Below are 15,115 nucleotides of genomic sequence, written 5' to 3'. Positions count from 1 at the left end.
AGATATCCTGTTGTGTTTATACGTCAGCACTAAAATGACTGCCGGGGACAGGTTTGCTGTGCCTTGGCACCACTTCTTGTTTAGTTACGTTTCACTCACACACCCGGGTCGAATTTAGACTTTATCTTGTGGCCTTGAATTCCGACTGATTGCTCTCACAACTGAATCATGTCTTTCTTATCTACTCGGCAGCCCCTCCCTCATGTTTGGTTAAATTGGATAAAAAGTTCAAAGTTACTCTGTTAGGTCATCGTTTGATCTATTTCCGTGACCTTGAACTTTGACCAATTGTTCTAAACGAAAAAAAAAAAAAAACTATGTTTGCTCTTGGGTCCTCCTCCAGCCTTTCCACTAAGTTTGGTTAAAATAAGGTATAAATTTTTAGTTATTCTGTTCACACACACACACACACACACACAGAAAGAGAGAGAAAGAGAAAAAAACGCTGGAAACATAAACATGCTGTCACTTCGCGAGTTGCGGATGTAAAATTTACGTCATCATACTGAAGAGATTAATGCAGTTCGAAACCATCAGATTCCATCGGTCAAGTAGTTAGGAAAGTTGTCTGCTGCTTGAAAGGCGCGATATTCGTCGTAGTCGGGGACAGGGAGCAGGTAACTTACTTGAATTTTGTTAAAACATAATCTGCTGAACTTTCAGAGACTCAGTCCACTGATGTATCGAAAGAGCATGCCCGCCAACACCATCACACCAGCACTGAATGATGCAGGTCTAGCATGAATGTATGGACGCTGAACTTTAGTGTTGAAATGGCGATATGTAAAGGTGTGTGATATGTAGGCTGACCGCTATGCGTTAGAAATGGAACTGTGAAATGTACAATATGCCCACAGTGTGACACATTAAAAAAAAAAAAAAAAAAAAAATCTGTAAATGGGAGGATGTCTCTTGTATAATTTTGATGTTCATTTTACACACTGACTGTACATATTCCCGCATGACCAACCACAGCGCCACGGGAAAGCGCGTGCCAGCCCCACAACTGGCTTAACCCTTCGGTAATTATATGGTGTCAGCTTGGTCGGCCATGTGCCTCCCTTACCTTACATCATCCCACCTTTCCTTCATCACCTGTCCAGACTTCCTACACACAGTTATACTCTCTGTATCGAAATAAATAAATAAATATATAAATGTGAGCATGTTGTCAGGCCAAATTGTAACGATTTTCTGCAAAGAAATGTGGGTGCACGTCGAACACGACGAGAGAATCTGTTATGACTTTGAAGACTACTGGCAGAAATAGTGGACAAGTTCTGTGGACAGGGAGAAAATTTAAAGGTGCTGAAAATGTATAAATCTGTCATAAGGAATTTCTTACAGGTACAAGGCTTTACGTATAACGAGACGGATTCAAACAGTGTCTTAAATATTTTCTATTTTATTTTCAGTTCAATGTACAGTACTTTTCCTACTCCAGCAAACGTTGGCAATGATTTTCTGTTTTATAACTCAACCTCCACCATGTAAGTTCATCAAAATACACTCTGCAAAGCCACCTTTCCCCCCCCCTCTTTCTCTCTCTCTCTCTCTCTCTCTCTCTCTCTGCAGACACATATCCCGGACAATTTAAGGCGTTTACGAGACCTCCATGACCTTACCCCCGTTCCCTCACCTAAAGAATACGAAGACATCAATACTTTGGTGGTGGAATATGAGAGAGAGAGAGAGAGAGAGAGAGAGAGAGAATTCATCCCACTAATAATAAGTTTTGCATCAGTACTGGTATATAATTCGTAGCAACACAGTCAGTCAGGACGTTATTCCGCCTCCCGTCCATGCTAGGCTATAACAAGTTTTATTCTCCTAACTCTGATATTCTTTTACACATTGCCTTTTCCGTGTTCAGTAATACCTCGTACATTTTGCCTACATGTATTTTCATTATATGGCTAAATAACTGGTAATGAAAGTTACCTCGTGACATTAGTATCGTTCCATAAACACCCGTTACTAGTTTAATAAAGACAAGTTTCACATCTGTAATTGCCTACATCTGTATATACTTGTGGTTTTTCTCCATGTCCCAGTTGAAGGCTTCTGTTGTCTATGTTGTTTCATTATGGCAAACATAGGTAGACTGCAGAGCAAAGCACCAAAACTGAATTATCTTGGGGGCTATTAAAGGCACAACAGATCAATACACATCGTTGAAAACTTATGAAAAGGTAACAGCCGATACTTGAGTGACTTTCCTCAAAACCTGTCAACATTTTGCCGAAAAGGTATGAAACTGAGCACCAAAACCAAGTTATCTTGGAAACAAATAAACCTACAGCGGATCTACACAGCTGTGCGAAAACATACTGTAGAAAAAATAATAGTCGTATACTGTATGTGTAAGAGAGTTGTCAAAATTCACCAAAATATTGTAACAAAAAGTCAAAAGTAGGCTCCAGTTGGCCGCCCAAACGTAGGTCTCAACTGTACTCTAATATTATCTCTAAAATTATTAAAGCTGCAATGGATCTACACACATCGTTGGAAAGAATGTACAATCAACATTGGTCACTCGATCAACCATGTTCCAGATTTCAACCGTGGACTCTTGAACCTTCACATGACCTTCACAGATTCTGACAGTTAAAAACTATAGATATACACCACTCACGGAACTCTAACCCCCCTCCCCCATTCCCCGCCTCTCTCTCTCTCTCTCTCTCTTTCTCTCTCTCTCTCTCTCTCTCTCTCTCTCTCTCTCTCTCTCTCTCTTCTATTATCGTCTCATTTTGTAAATGGTCATCCGTATGAGACCACTGTCCATAGATGTGAGAGGCAATACCAGCCACGAGGGGGAGGTGATGAGAGCAAGGAACTGGTGGAGAGAGAGAGAGAGAGAGAGAGAGAGAGAGAGAGAGATCACTGGATTAACACACCAACAATACCAAGATCTCTCACATGGCAACCGGTGGATACTAATTGCCTTTTGTGAAGCTGCTTGTGAGATTTCTCAAGATGAAGTCTCGTGGGAGGGTTTGTTTAGTGTTTACTGACTGTTGATTTGTTCACTGGATTGTTGACTGGGAAATGAATGGATCTAAACATACATGCACGTTCAAGCAATCACTTTGACACATAATCTTGCCTTAGTGTTAATCATTCCATCTCTGTTTGTCTCTCATACTTCTGCACACCACATATTCCTCTTTCTCACTTGTGGTCTTTAATATTGTGCTGTGGCCATTGCAGATCCATTTTCCATCTTACTGTTTCGTACTGACTCACAAACAGTCTTTTGATCTTTCCAAATCCCACCTCAGACATACATTCTTTAACATCATCCTTCAGCCTCACGCTTCCGTTAGTCTGCTCCTTCTCCTCCTCTGCCAACAACCCGCGTCATTATCACGCACTGTTTAGTTCTCCCGTTATCCAAACAATCTAGTTCTTTATGATAATGACTTTCTGCAATGAAGGGTGAACAAAGACAAGATATAAAGGGCAGGTGAGAGTTGGTACCGGATCCATTCTCACTCTCCCTCCATGTTCATCAGCCTAACTCTCTTACTGTCATTTACCCCAACTCAGTGCTCCCTTGTCTTTAAACTTTTCAATCTTATGTTAACAAATTTGTTGTCCATCACACTATGGCAGTCTATAATGCAGCGTCATCTTTTTTCTGAGAATTGTAATCTTTCAGTTCTTTTCCATATTTACCCGCCAAAAATAACTTCATTCAGATAACTCTTATTTCTCTTCCGAATTGCAATATAGTTCTGATTCAGGTACATTCTTTCATGCTGCTTTAATCTCCCCTCAGACTTAAACGCTTCATTTTTATCCATTCATTTTGTCTTTTGTCTTCCTCTCCTCCTCCCCCTTTCCCTCTCATTTGCCCATTATATTGTCGTGTTCTTCATGCTTTCCACATTCACCAAAGCTGCACATTTCCTTCAGCCTTGGTGGGCACAAATGAACGTCAAGTTGGTGCTTGAACTGTTTCATCTCTCTCCCTTCCTGTCCTCCCCTCTGTGTCGGGCTGAATCTCCCGTCTATATAACTTAATTACATTCATTTAAGGAAAGTTCTCTGAAATGAACATAAGGGGATTGCAGACAGTCCATGATAGGGTTACTGGAGGACTGGACCTCCCCTCCAGGGAGGGGTAAGCCAATTTCCCCATGCTAATTTTGGCCAAGGAAACAAGGAGATTGGCACAGAACATTTGAAGAGAGAAAGACTCCAACACTTTTATCTTTCCTGAGATCAAAACTCTGTTCTCGTGGTCACGAATTCTAGGAGACGGGCGTTGAGTTGACTAGGCTATCAAAGACCCAGTTGAAAGTCAACTGGTTTAATAAGACAAGACAAAGAACCAGTGAACTATGTTACAGACCGTGCAGGGAGATTCCTTACTCTGAGGGTCAAACCAAGGGCAATGACATGCAAATAAACCAAAAAAATAAATCTTGTTTTACTTACCAAATCTCTTCACAATACATCACAGAATTAGCTTCTTTTATAATAAACCGGTACAAAATGGAACAATTCAAACCTAATTAGAATCACTTACAAACCTACTCAAAGATCAGGCCGATACTTCAGCTAACAGAGAACTAAATGAGAACTGTTACATTACAAGGCTGCTGTGCACATGTTAAATACAGATTCTTAACTTACGACTCAGTGTCTTGGAGTACTTTTTATACACGTTGTAAATTATATCACTAAACTGATAGGGGGACTTACAGTAGGCTGAAGGCGAGAGAGGTGTTCTTCCACCTTTAACCACTCTTCATACATTCCAGTAGCCACGTTTCTTTTTCCTCTACTGACCTATCTGAACAGCAGTATCATATTTGTATCCAAAAATCTCTTTGAAAGGTGGTCACATCATGTAATCCATCTGGGGTTGCCTGCGACATTCTATGAAGGAGGTCATCATCAGTTGGGTTCGGCTCTGCCTACTTCCTCTCCTTGTAATTCGACAAGGGTTGATCCCTATCATTGGTGATACGCCGTGCTCCGAACTGGGTGCAGCTGAGTCAGTACAGATGGTAACTTGAGCCAGGGTCAGCAGAGATGATTTGTCATAATTGCTGTTGAGAAAACTTAAAAAGTAGACACTCTCAGGATTCTGAAAATACTTTTCTCATTGTAGACCTAATATTAAGGGACTTTTGGTATGACTCAAAATTGTTTACGGATTTTGACCTGTGACCTTCAGATCAAGGTCAAGGTCATTTATACTGCGTAGATCGTGTTCACTCATGACTCACTACATTTTCATTGAGTTTGGTCAAAATCGGTCAAATACTTTCCGATTTTGTATTTGTGTTTGCTCCACAGGAGAGCAAAAATTGAAAAAATAACATAGAGGGAGGTAGTGACAGCGCTATTGCTATTCTTTTTCTTTTTGTGCCTAAAGAAGCCTACACCAAGATACATCACCCTGAAAACTTCAGGTCTCTCCCTCGAACGGTCTTGGAATGCCAGCCTTCTATGTCTTCCCTTCCCCCTCCCCCCTTCCCCCAAAAAACAAATATCTGCAATATCAATAAGAACCCCACAGAATGTGAAGCTTTTAATAATAATAATAATAATAATTAGAAGAAGAAGAAAAAAATAATAATAATAGTAATAATAAAAAGATAAAAATAATAATGAATAATAATAATAATAATAATAATAATAATAATAATAATAATAAATTTAGTAGTAGTGTTGTAGTAGTAGTAGTAGTAGTAGTAGTAGTAGCAGCAGCAGCAGCAGCAGCAGCAGCAGTAGTAGTAGTAGTAATGGCAAAAACAATTATAATGATATTAATAATAACTAGCTTTCTGAAATTGCTGAAGCAATATTCAGCGAACTCCACATTACAGATGAAAATACTTTTGTTATCACTGTAGACCTAATATTAAGGGACTTTCCGTATGATTCAATTTTTTTTTTTTTTTTTTTTTTTTACGGATTTCAACCTGTGATCTTGAGGTCAAGGTCAAGGCCAGTCATACTTTGCAACTCACGTTTACTCCTACCCACTACATTTCCTCCGAGTTTGGTCAAAATCGGCCAAATACTTTCCGATTTTGCATTTTCAGGCAAAAGGCTGCCATTTTGAATTTCCTCAATAACTCAGAAAGTCTTTTCTGGATCTCGGTATCAATACCCAGGTGCACTAGTATATGTTGACGACTACATACTGGAACATATGTAAAGCACTCGATTCAGTAGTTTTTGCTGCGCAGGAGAGCAAAAATTGAAAAATAGCATAGAGGGAGCCATTGCGGCGCTAGTGTTATGGGAAAAAATGTGCCAAAAGAAGCCTGCAACCAAGATGCATCACTCATGAAAATTTCAGGTCTCTACCTCGAACGGTTTTGGAACGCCAGCCTTCTAGATCTACCCCTCCCCCCTTCAAAAAAGTATCTACAATATCAATAATAACTCCTCAGAATGTGGAGCTCTTAATAATAATAATAATAATAATAATAATAATAATTATAATAATAAAAATAATAATGATGATGATGACATGAGGAAGCCATGTGCAGATCAAATGAGAGGGCACATACGTTAGAGGCTAAAGTACATTAAGGGCAAGACATCAACTGCAGGAGAAGTCGACATAGGACAGTTGAGATGCAGGGCACACCAGGGGTATTATCCAACAGACACATCATTAACCCGACGAGAAACACACTACAAGTTGGCAAGGCTATGCTGGAGACAGACAATATATACTGTATACTATGTTGAAAGCAAAGTGTTAGCAAGTAACATCATATATACAGCATAGCATGTCAACAGATGAACCAACCATTCAAAAATCAGATGAGAACAGACAAAAACTGAATAAGCAGGGCTAGTGGGAAGAGGACGGAGGAGATTAAGAAAAGGGGGGAAGCACACTGACACATGAAAATTCATTGGAACGGCAGTCTGGGGAAATTACCTTGGAAGAGTGAGAATTTTGTGCAACATGGGAAGAGAGAGAGAGAGAGAGAGAGAGAGAGAGAGAGAGAGAGAGAGAGAGAGAGAGAGAGACTCGTATACAGTAATCAATGTCACTGACATCTGTTCAATGTACTGTGGTAGAATAAACTATTTTATAGAAACTTATGAAGAAAACTATGTAAAAGAGAAGTGTATGGGGTACGGGGACGGGCGAGGGGTGAGGGAGGGATTGAGGCAGGGAGGAACACCCACACAGCAGCAGGGAGTGTAACTGGGTCAGCAGGTCTGGTGGGTGAGGGGTGAAAGGATACAGTGAGGGAACACACACAGCAGCAGGGAGCGTAACTGGGTCAGCAGGTCTGGTGGGTGAGGGGTGAAAGGATACAGTGAGGGAACACACACAGCAGCAGGGAGCGTAACTGGGTCAGCAGGTCTGGTGGGTGAGGGGTGAGAGAAGGAGGGAGACAGGGAGAAAACACACACAGCAGTGGGGAGAGAATGTTAGTAAAAGGGTCAGCAGGCCTGTGAAGGAAGGGCGCTGGCAGGGGGGAGACTGACAGTGAGGACTCAGGTTGGGAAGGCGTGTTGAAAGGAAATACCAGACAGTGTACAAAAGGGAAAACTAGCACGGAATAAAAAGGGAACAAGACCCGGAAATAAAGGACAGTTATGAACAATCAAAGAAAGGATGGTTATAGGAAAGTGAATAGGCATAAGAGAATAAGAGAGAACTGAGTACAATTGGCCGTGTTGAGATGTGTTGCGATATAACTTAGGAATGAAACGGAGGAAGAAGAGAAGTAAGGAAGAGGAAGAGTTAATCATGTATGTGCACTGCACTCCCTCACCCACACCCTCCATCGTGTACATTAATGTGTAGCTCTGATTTCCTGTTGCTGGTGTATTGTGGTGAGTGACTGGGATGGCAGCTCACAAAATACTCATTGGCTTGAGGTTCCACCAACATTCTGGGAGGAAATTGTTTTTATTATTATTTTTTTTTTATGCCGTACTTTTTTTTTTATGCGAGGAAGAAGGAACCAAAGGCCATGACCCCGCAGTAACAGTTCCCTCCAAGAGAAAAACACAATACAATAGAGAGCCAAATTCAAGATCCGATCATTTTGAGATGCCTGGACACACTGCGTTTGAAAGACTGTAGATCATAGGCAGCAGGAAATACAGACAGAGGGAGACAGTTCCAGAGGTGACCTGTTGCATAAATGAAAGACTGGGAGTAACGGTTAACTCTTGCATTAGAGAGTAGAGGTGGAGGAATGCAAGCAGACAGTTCAGAGGAGCAGTGACCATTAAAGTAGCGATAGAAAAGAGATAAAGATGCAACAGTGCGGCGAAGAGACAGAGGTTGAAGGGAGTCAGTAAGAGGAGGAGAGTTAATGAGATGAAAAGCCTTTGACTCCACCCTGTTGAGAAGAGCTGTATGTGGGGAGCCTCCCCACACATGAGAGTTGTACTCCACACAGGGGCGGATAAAACCCCTGTATAGAGTCAACAATTGTGCGGGGTAAAGAAAGAGCGGAGTCGGCTCAGCACACCCAATCTCTTGGAAGCAGATTTTACAAGAGATGTTATATGATCTTTCCAAGATAAGTCCCGAGTAAATGAAACCCCAAGCATGTTCAAGGATGATGCAGGATTAAGCTGAATATTATTAAACATTGATGGGTATACCTGTGGAAGATTTTGTCGGGTTGATAGGTGTAAGAACTGTTTCTTAGATGCATAAAAAACAACCATATTATTTTTACCCCAGTCAGAGATACGAGCCAAGTCAAACATTAGGTGTGCCATAGGCTCATCCCTTGTTTGTTGAAGTAACTGTTCAGATGGGCGTTGCGGGAACCGAATGGAAAGGTGAAGGGTGGAGTCATCAGTGTATGAGTGGATAGGGTTAGATGTACAGCTTAGAAGATCATTGATGAATAAAAGGAAGAGAGTTGGTGATAGGACAGAGCCCTGAGGAACACCACTGTTGATAGACCTAGGAGAAGAACGATGGCCGTCTACAACAGCGGCTATAGAACGACCAGAAAGGAAGCTAGTGATGAAGGCACAGATAGAAGGATAGAAACCGTAGGAGGGCAGTTTAGAAATTAAAGATTTATGCCAGACTCGATCGAAAGCCTTTGAGATGTCAAGTGCAATGGCAAAGCTCTCGCCAAAGTCCCGAAAGGAGGATGACCAGGAGTCTGAAAGGTAGGTGAGAAGATCGCCTGTGGAGCGTCCCTGACGGAACCCATACTGACGATCGGAAAGAAGGTTGTGATAGGAAAGATGCCTTATAATTTTTCTATTGAGAATTGACTCGAAAACTTTTGAAATACAGGACGTTAAAGCAATTGGACGATAGTTGGAGGGTTGGGAGTGGTCACCCTTCTTTGGGACTGGCTGAATGAGAGCAAACTTCCAGCAAGAAGGAAAGGTACAAGTTGACAGACAAAGGCGAAAGAGTTTGCCAAGGCAAGGTGTAAGCACAGAAGCACAGTTCTTGAGAACAACAGGAGGGACTTGTTATAAAAACGGGAAATCTCCCCACCCATTTAGCCTCACTGCCAATTTTGTCGCTCAGTTTCTCCATTCTTTCAATATTAATTCTTAATCCTGAAAGCTCTTCACTCCTCCCTGTTGCATTGCTGTTCCTTCAACCCTTTAGCTTTCAAGATACAGTTTTCCAAGTCATATTAACAGCACTCTCCTGATCCCACCCACGTGAATCGCATCGAATTCCTTCTTCTCACTTACAGTCCTCATTTTTCTTACCATTTACCCCTCTAATATCTGGCTTCGTCCTCTTCCCTAATAACATATTTTCTCTACAAATTTCTTACATCTTTCCACTATCCGTCAAGCGTACTTTGTTATGTGTTACTGACTACTGGTTAACTTTACTGGCTCCTGTCTGAATGGTCCTAAATCCTTTAATCTCTCTCTCTCTCTCTCTTTCTCTCTCTCTCTCTCTCTCTCTCTCTCTCTCCAGTGTCATTTACAATCAAATTTCCTTCATCTATAGTGCCTCCATAATCTGTTCACCTCCCTTCCTCGTCGTACCACTATCTCAGTTCTGTGTTGTAGTCCCCTTGTTTTGCCCTCCATCGAGAAGCCCCCCAACCCACTCCAGTAATATTCATCGTCCCTGCTCCTCCCTTGTCCCCTTATTCTCACTCTACTTTATTCTGTACCCCTTGTCACCACTCTCTCTGAACTTTTAATACTACACTTTTATTTATCAGGGCATTCTCACTACGTTTTACTTTTTTCCATTAAAGAATCAGTCCATCCATCCATCCATCATCCAGTCTTATGTTGCCCAGTGAGGAACGTAAGAGCCCGGGTCTAGGCAAGTTGGTCCTGACATTTAAGATGAGAGTGACCAGCCTCACTCATCCCTGAGTGGCATTACGTGAGCCACAAACCCCAACCACCCCTTGGATATAAACCTGCACCGGCTCAATCCGATTGGTGCGCCATAATTACTCACTAAACCACCAGGCGCGATAATTCGGGTATATGGTTACCACCCAGCGCAGTAAATGGTTTTTTGGTGTACAGGAAACCATTTGGTTTGTCACTCAGTGTAGAGTAACCCATAGGCAGAAGGAAGAGGAAAAATGAAGGAAAGAAGGACGAAAGAGAGAGTGTTAAGTCACCCATAGGCAGAGGGAAGAGGAAAAAATGAAGGAAAGAATGACAGAAGAAAAAAGAAGGGAGAGAGGAAAGGGCAGGCACCCAAAGCAGCACTACATCGAGTGAGTGGATGGTGAGTATCAGTCCCTTCCCTTATTTTTCCCTTTCACTACAAAGTTTTCCACCCATCTCTTCTTCTTCATGTCTCATTCCGTTAATTTGATACTCCTGCCCCTCCTCTCCATCTCCCTCATGCTCTCCTCTATCTTACTGTTCTATCCAATTTCCTTGGACTCCATTAGAGTTTCATACTGTTAATCTCCCCCCCCCCTCCTCCTCTTCACCCTCCGAAAGTCTCTCTCTGTTTTAGTCTCTTACTTTGGAATCAGTCTCATCTCTCGCAGCTTCCCGGTTAAAGCCTATTTCCCATCTTACCCATCCACCTGAGTCACACTCTCATCCACCTCACTGCTTCACATCAACATCCATCTCACACTCTCATCACTCACACCATCATCCAACCCACACCCTCAACATCCATGCCCCCACCCATCCCTCATCAACATCCATGCCCTCACCCACCCCTCATCATCATCCACCCACCATTGTCATCCACCTCACACCCTCATCCACCCACCACCCTCATCCACCCATCACCAATATCCATCCACCACCATCATTCACCCACACCATCATCCACCCACACCATCATCCACCTACACCATCATCCACCCACCACCAACATCCACCTACACCATCATCGACCCACCACCAACATCCACTTACACCATCATCCACCCACCAACATCGTCCGCTTCCCTTCCACTATCCCCACATCCTTGGTTCTCCACCACTCCCAGGAGCTTGGAGGGGATGTGTTTTATTAAGTGCACATTCTCTCCCTCCCTCTCTCTCTCTCTCTCTCTCTCTCTCTCTCTCTCTTTCTCTCTCTCTCTCTCTCAGTCCTCACGTGGAGAATGTCGTCAGAACAATAAGCTATACCATAACCATTTGAAGTATTGAAATCACTTCAAACATTATAATAGGCTGAACTCCCCTTCTTATGCCAGGGTCTCTGTCCAGCCCACGACCATCAGTTCTGTCTGTTCTTTGGAGTGGTTGACTCATAGCCAGGTACTGAAATTATGTTTACACTGGAGCTAGAACAGTTCTGACCCTAGTTGGTTCCACTATAGTTATGACTACAGCACTAAAAACACAAGTCCTGAGAGTCTCGACTGGCTCCAGAAAGTATTAGTGCAGGCTACAAACACTCTTGACTATATGAACTGGCCCTAAAAGTGACTGAAAAGGAAGTAAAAATGTGGAAAGCTGTTGGAAAACGATGACAGTTATGCATAACAACGAAGTAAAAACTGCCGCAGAGAGAAAATGGTTCCTCTGGACTACACTGTAGGAACTGATCTTCAGACTGGATAGAAGGAAAAACAAAACCAGGACTGACTGGTGCTAAGTGAAGTAATATATGTCCTCAGAAAGAACACAAAAGCGACCGAAGATGAGGAGATACAAGACAAGCAGTGGTAAGTCGTGACTATGATACTAAACTGCCTGAAATGGCACTGGGATTGCCTGCGAGGAGAAATGAAGGCCTGGGTTGCCTCGCTGAAGGAAAGAGAATCTCATCACTAAAGAGTAAATATGAAAACAGAAGAGTGAAGAAACAAGGGGAAACAAGGGGAGAAAAGTGTCAGTGAGAGGAGATAATGGAAACAGAATAAAAGAAAAGAGCTAGTGAGGAAGATGAACCAAAATAGGAATTATAAATGTATGTGTGATAAAAAATAAAGAAATTTTGCAAGAGGTTAGACTGTGAGAGTGAGAATATGTGATGTTATACTGTTGGAAAGTGTGGAAAAACACTGGCCAATGAATAGGCTGGATGCGTCATAGTGTGTTGTAGTAAAAGGATGAAAGGAGAGAATGTTTGGCATAAAACTACTGCTGATGAGGTAAGCACGAGAGAGAGAGAGAGAGAGAGAAATATCATTAAGTTACATTCCTCTGTATTACAAAGGAGGAAGGACTTATATAGGCATAGCGCTGAGAGCAAGCCTTTGGCCTCGAGGTCAAGACAGAGGCCCACTGTTTCATCAGGCCTCGAGGCCGAGACCTTGTAAGAAAGGGTGAAAGGTTTCGTGAGGCCTAAGTTGCATATATATATATATATATATATATATATATATATATATATATTTGGGGGGAGACAGTACCGCCCTGTCTTACACTTTTTTTAACTGGAATACTCCAGAATCTGTCAGGAACTTAATGGTCGCTGTTCCATCTCAGCATGTCTTCCAATATGCTACGAAGGGTGATCAGAAAGTAATGACAGTTCGTGCTATAACATGAAAACCTTGAATGATGGGAGGTAGGGGAGCAAGGAGAGTGCAGAGTTGCCTGTCCTTACGAGTTTGAACTTGTCGCCGTATGCCTGACTTTTCTTGTTTTATTGTTGTGAGTGAATGCTTCACTCTTGTTTTTGCTCTCTGGCCAGAAACATGGATTACTCGAAAGAAGGCTGCAGGTTCTACATTTTTACGAGGTGGAAACTGGGAAAGAAAGCAACAGAGATTCGAGGGGAATTATTACAAGTTTATCCAGACACTACTCCTTCCCTGGAAACTGTTTCCCGCTGGATTCGTGCTTTCACAGCAGGAAAAACTGAATTGAAAGATGAACAACGCTCTGGACGCCCCCGGACATCCGTGACCGAAGCAACAACTGTCCGTGCACGGTCCATCATTGACGAGGATCCAACTGTAACTCTTAGGTTCTTAGCCTTGGAGCTTGATATCAGTTATGGGAGTGCATATGACATCGTGCATGAACAATTACACCTGAGGAAGAAGTGTTGTCGATGGATACCCCCATTTGTTGACTGATGAGCAAAAGGCTGAACGGGTGAGGATTTGTCGTGTCTGGCTTGCTGAATTTGAACCAAATGGTCCAAAACGGTTCTCAGATGTTGCTACTGGAGATGAGTGTTGGATTTCATTCTTCACAACCTGTGACAAGCAGTCAAACATGGTGTGGTTGGGCAATGAAGACCCTCGACCTCAGATTTTGAAGGAAGGATTTCGCAGCCGGAAGCGCCTTTTCACCATCTTTTTCAATTCTCAAGGACCAATATGCGTGGATGTGATGCCTGAAAAGTCCACTATCACAGCCCAATACTACACAGACCAGGTCCTTCCACAAGTCTTGGAACACAAGGCCAACACCGCACCAACCCGCCGTCGGTCTCGCCTTTTGCTGCACCACGACAATGCTGCACACCACAAAGCTCGCCTCACTATGCAGTACCTGGAACAACAAGTTATAACTCTGCTCCCCCACCCACCCTACTTCCCTGACCTGGCTCCCTGTGACTTTTGGTTGTTTCCAAAAATTAAATCTGCCATCGCTGGGAAGCAATTTCATCGCATCCAAGACTTGGCACGGACCGTCAATTCAGAACTCCGAAGTATATCGTCTTCAGAGTACCACGCTTGCTTCATGAAGTGGAGAAGGAGAATGGAACGCTGCATAGAGGTTGGAGGGGAGTACCCCTCCCAGGCACAGTCACGCGATTCGCGTGACGTCGGCCTGCACTCTGCCAGGCACAGTCACGCGAATCGCGTGGTTTAGGCACAAAAATATTCGTCAGAAAAAAACTTATAGGCCGATTTGCGTGATTTTTGGGCATGTCATAGGGTAGCCAAGGCTTTCTTAAGGTAAGTCATTGGCAACGCTGCTTTGCCTTATCTGCCTCAGCCCGCTCCCTCCAACCTTAGTGTTTGTTGAGCAGTCAGGCGGTGGTGTTTGACAGCTCGTGGTTCCCTTTAAATCGTCCATAATTCTCCCCCTCTTGCCCAAGGCAATGGCCCTATTGACTCAGTGAGATAATACATTGTATGTGAACATATAGTGACGTGATATTGTCGATGGAACATACATATATGTATTGAAAAGCAATTCTGGCCGTTAGCAATCGTTGGGCCATGGAGCCAGACGCATGGCCAGTGTAGCGGGGTTTCGCCACTCCGCCCCCCCGTAGGCCGTATGGCGTGAGTGGAAATACGTATATAAATGAAGCCAAGGCATAAATATGTATTGTGTGAAACATACTGTGGATGGCTTGGTGAAATTATGGAGCCAGCAAGCGTTATGTGTGGCATGAAACAGAGTGTTGTGAAGGGGCAAACCTGAAGTTGGGAGGGGAGAATTACCGGTGTTTTAGGGCTGGAATTATTGTGATTCTGATAGTGTAAATGCGTATGGAATTGTATGAAATATACGTCAAACAAGCTGCGAGTTTCCGTGAACGAGTGTGGTGTGTGCTAAAAATAGCGTTGCCTCATACTCTCAGGGAGAAGCTGACTCACACACACACACTACATAACTCCTCATCTTCAAATTCCTGGTCTAACTGCATCAACACCCCTGGAGGAAGTGAGTTCTGCAAATTTTGTTGATATATGTAATAATCTATTACCATTACGTCTCACACTTTCAGACAAATAACCATTTTCTCCTACAGATTACA

This window comes from Coenobita brevimanus, chromosome 6 (genome assembly GCF_032717465.1).
Source record: "Coenobita brevimanus isolate Jiangsu-jjx chromosome 6, ASM3271746v2, whole genome shotgun sequence".
Taxonomy (NCBI): Eukaryota; Metazoa; Arthropoda; class Malacostraca; order Decapoda; family Coenobitidae; genus Coenobita; species Coenobita brevimanus.
This window is presented reverse-complemented; position numbering follows the sequence as displayed.